This window comes from Petaurus breviceps, unplaced genomic scaffold (genome assembly GCF_028583685.1).
Source record: "Petaurus breviceps papuanus isolate PSGF00001 unplaced genomic scaffold, PetGlider_PUasm1.0 90903, whole genome shotgun sequence".
In the NCBI taxonomy this organism is placed as follows: Eukaryota; Metazoa; Chordata; class Mammalia; order Diprotodontia; family Petauridae; genus Petaurus; species Petaurus breviceps.
Genome location: NW_027187376.1, coordinates 2,449,872 through 2,454,609, shown reverse-complemented (window position 1 = coordinate 2,454,609; position 4,738 = coordinate 2,449,872). Strand labels below are relative to the sequence as shown.

At 43.4% G+C, this 4,738-nt stretch overlaps 1 long non-coding RNA gene across 1 annotated transcript in view; it reads right to left on the bottom strand.

Moving 5' to 3' along the window:
* The window catches only part of LOC138151566 (uncharacterized), a 7,000-nt gene extending 3,206 nt beyond the window's left edge, over window positions 1–3,794 (bottom strand). The window contains exon 1 of the long non-coding RNA XR_011165864.1: window positions 3,644–3,794. This is a non-coding gene — a long non-coding RNA (uncharacterized lncRNA). The remainder of the gene's footprint in view (window positions 1–3,643) is intronic.
* Between the last annotated feature and the right edge of the window lie 944 nt (window positions 3,795–4,738).

Here is a 4,738-nt window from a genome sequence, read left to right as displayed (position 1 = left end):
TCTCTCTCTCTCTCTCTCTCTCTCTCTCTCTCTCTCTCTCTCTCTCTGTCTCCTTTAGTTTCCCATTTAACAGGCAAGAAAACTGAGACCAAGAAGTTATATGACCTGTTCAAGGCCACATCGGTAACAAGTAGAAAGGAAGGAAACAAACCTTTATCAATTATATGCCAGGCACTGTGCTAAGTGCCTTTATGGTTATTATTTCATTTGATCCTCACAAACCTGGGAGGTAGGGACTATTATTATCCCCATTTTACTTGAAGAAACGGAGGCAGATAAAGGTAAGTGACTTTCCCAGGGTGACATTTCCAGCTAGGAAGAATATGAAGCTAGATTTGAGCTCAGGTCTTCCTGGTTCCAGGCCCAGTCCTCGGTTACCCAGCTGTTTCTAAAGAGGGTCTAAAATCACTTTACTGTATTAGAAAATGTGTGAAACTAAGTCTACATTAAGTGATTTGCATGGGACTCCCAGAAGAAGGTAAATCCCTTTAGGGAGGGCCTGCTTTTATTATGTCTTTCTATCCCTAGTACCTTGGAACAAATCAGGTACTTACCAGTGTTTGTGAGATTGAATGGGGGGGGGGGCAGGATGGTCCTCCCATTTTCTAAATAGAGGTCAAATCCTTCAAAATCTCGACATAATCAAACTTATCTAAGGTCCAGCAATAACCTACTTATTTCCAGAAATATCTGATTTGACTGGATCTTGCAAGATAACACAATGTGAATGGCCTCTAACCATAGAGGGTAGGTCACTTGTTTCAAGATGCCCAGTGGGTCACAGTCAGAGCTGATTCTTAGTGGCAGAAATCAGATCGATTTCCTTAAAGTTGTTTGGTTGCCTCTTGGGAGTGTTGGTAGGGAGTGGCCAAAGACCCAGGAGAGGTGGACAAATAAGTCATTTTGGAGGGCCCAATGTACCTCTTTACCTTGGCTCATGTCTTTTCCTTTATCAACAGGCAGTGGAATCCAGCCAGTAGAGAACCCACAATGGAGCCAGCTTCTCAGCTGGATTCCACCCAAACTACAGTTGGACTTTGATACAGCTGGCATTGAAGTGAGTCCTGATGCTATCTCAGTCCCTACCACAGTGCCCAAATTTTTGCTTGTTCCTTCTTAGGACTTAGGAACTATTATTCCCCAGGCATCCCAGGAGGTTGGAGAGAGATATTCACCTCCTGCCAGCCATGGAATTGGGGAGGGAGATTGTGATCTAGCTAGTTCTAGCACTGGAAAAATTAGAGGAGAGGGTGGTGGACTCACCAGGATTCCTTCCTTTTCTGAAACAGCTCTAGCACTTAATAGATTAATCATGATAAAGCCCTTATCTCCAACGGATCTTACATTGCTGCTCAATCATTGTTCATGTCTGTTAAGCTTGCCTCTCCAGCTAGACTAAATTTGACTAGATGTGGGCACATCCCCTATTTTTTGATAACTCTTACCCCCACCCTCAGTGGTTAGGCTAGCTCTACCAAGGACTTAGTAAATGTTCCTCACTTGTTTATGTTCATGACTGTCACTGTTATTGCCACTGTGAAGGACAGGAAAAGATGAGTGTGGTTTGGGGGGATAGGGCAAGGCTAGTAATTTTTTTGAACCTACCTGCAAGGCTATAGTAAAATTTCATACAACTCAGCAAAAGTGAGTAAGGGTAGGGAGTAAAACTGACAAATGGGTTGGCCAAACAGGGGCTTAAGATAATTTGATTTAGAAGTGGAAGAACTTAAAGAATCTTAATTTAGATCTTAAAGATCATTTAGTCCCTGACTTAATGGGCAAGAAAACTGAGATCCAACGTGCGGAAGCCACACAGGTGGCAAGTAATAGAGTCCATATTTGAACCCAGGTTTTCTGACTCCAGAACCACTGCTCTGTGTAGGCCAATTCACCATGTTGCTTTGAGTAGCCCGAACTAGAGTAAAGGAGGGAGGTGAACTGCACCCCCCAGCCCAGTGGGCCCTTGGGTGAGTGATGAGCTCAGATCCAAAGCATTTTAATACCCCTCTCCTCATTCCTCCCTCTGCAGATACTCCTGCTGTGGCTCCTTTCTCCAGCTGCCAGTCCAAAATAGCATAGAGGGCATAGAGAGGAACGAATAGAGGGAGAAAAAAAGAGAACCCAAAGAAGGCTGAACCTGAGAATTTGTAAAGCTAGACACATTAACAGGCAGCTCGACCTCCAGGGAGGATTGACTGAGATATTAACAGCACCAGAGATGGGGTAATGAATACAGGGAATCTGTAAGTTTATCCAAAAGGACTCTAAGGTCTCAAGTTGGGAACATTGTGATCCTACCCAAGCTGTCCCTCAGACAGAGACAGGGTGAGAGAGAGGCTTGGGAATGACTATGACCCCAGCGAAAGTTTTCAAAAGTCCAGGCCGTTCTTTTTCCATCTTAGGTGAGACTTCTCAGACCCATGGCAAGACTAGTCTACTTCCCCATCTCCCTGGTTAAGGACTCAGCCTTGACTCTGGGTTTCATGCACCCCTGACTCTAATCTTTAATGAGTGAATGAATGAAGAAAGGCTTTAATTAAGCTCTTACTCTGTGCAAAACCCTGTACTAAATGCTTTGGGATGCAAATTAAAAAAAAAAAAGAAAGACTATCTGCTCTCAAGAAGCTTATATTCTAATGGAAAAGATAGCAAACATAAAACAGGGGTGTCCAGGGAAGGGAGTTCTGGTCTGGGAAGCCACAAAGACAGCAGGTGGAAGAGTAGGTGAGGCCATTGACAGAAGGCAGGGACAGTGTTGATCAGATTACATTTCTCAGAGCAAGAGGTGGAAAGGGAGCTTCTGTGGGATAGAAATTTTCCAGTGAAGAGGAAATTGCATGGTTCCTGGGAGGACTTAGCCTAGGGGCTTAGCTCCTCCAAGGTGCAGTTTGTGGGGAGGCAGGCTGGAGAAGCAATAGGTGGTGGAACTGAAAATAGAATTAACAAGAATTTTCTTTTTTTCTTAAAAATTTTATCTTATTTTTTCTAATTACATGTAAAACCCCCAATTTTTAGCATGTTTTTTTAAATTTGAGTTCCAAATTATCTTCCTACCATTCTACCTTCTTGAAAAGACAAACAATTTGATATAGCTCATACATGTAACAGCAATTTTTCTTTCCTTCCTTCCTTCCTTTGTTAAATGACTTGCCTGTGTCACACAGTAAGTGTCTGAGACTGGATTTGAACTCAGATACTTCTGACTTCAGGCTGGTGCTCTATCTGTTATGCTACCTAGCTACCCCATACATAACACAGCAATTTTCAAATTTTCTGGGTAGTACCCACTTTGGCATCAGTTCTAGCGTTCTTTATCCCCTTCCTCTAGGTGTTGGCTAATTTTTGGTCCATTCTTCAACAGCTGCCAAAATAGTCTTATTATTACAGATTTGACCATCCCATTCCCCCTCTCAAAAATCTTCAGTAATTTCCTGCTGTCCGGAGTATGGAATACAAACTTTTCAGCCTGGCATTCAGGGCCCTCCACAGTTTGGCCTACAATGTCCAATCAACATTTCCAGCCCTGTATCACATATTACCCTTCAAGTGCTCTATGTTCCAGCCCAAATGGACTATCCACCCTTTCCCACCATCATTCATTTGCATAGGCTAACCTCATGCCTGGAAAGCCCCCCTTTCTCACCTCCACCACTTGGAATCCTCTGCCATCCAGGCTCAGCTCAGTTGTTTCCACCTCTGATCCATCCAACTGAAGTCTTCTCCCTCTCCTTAAATCATGCTCTGCATACCTTTACTCAGATGTCTTTGTTGTAGGAATGTAAATTTTTAAGATCTTCCCTGCCCCTAGGTTAAGTGCACCTGCAGCCTGTGGTGGGAGGCTTGTTTTTCTGGAATGCCCACACCTTGGTGCTTTGTGATTGGGCAGTGGGTTAAGAGGGTTGTTACATTCTCTGACCCAGCAGAAGGCTATTTAAGCCCTGATGGGAGGCTTTGCTTTGGTTCTCACTTTGAGAAGTGTTGTGTGATTTGACCAGATGAAACTCTGGGCAGCCATTGAGAGTCCCCTGGCTTTGAAAAACCCAGATGTTGATGCTTCCCTCTCTGGTAACTGTGATTTGGTATGGATGTATTGGATGATTTGGAAGCCTGTCTGCTTGATCTGTTTCTCTGTCTTGTAACTTCTGTCTGTATACTCTGAAGTTCGGGGTGCTGACCTTTTCCCCCTGAACTAGGTAAACGATATATGTTTGATTGATTAAAGTAAGCTTGTTAACCCATTTTGAGTTGCTTTCCTTTAGAAAAGCAGATCTAAGAACCTGTGTTGGCAGCCACCCTGGGGATGCTGAGGTGCTTGCTGCTACAGCCTTCTTCCTAGATGGAGAGCCATGTGTTTGGAATGTTTTAGGAGTAGGGGCCTCCATGAGCTCTAAGATCCCTTTTAAATCCAACTATCTCATAAGACTTAGACAAGTAAGAGAAGGAAAGAGGGAGGCAAGAAATGGACAAAAAAAGGGAGTGTGGATATAAGAGGAAGGGAGAAAGAAGAGTGAAAAAAATAAAGGACAAATATGGTGGGGAGAGGAGGTGTATAGGGTCATCAGCAGAACTGTTTACTCAGAGAGGCAATCCCTTACCTTTAGGAGATAGGATATGTCAAGGAAGGGTAGAATCCTAGGTTAGGTCAACCTTATAAAAATAATATTTAGTCCCAATACTTCAGGTGATTCAGGGATGAGCCTAATATACCCACCAGTAGTATCATAGAACAATAGAAAAC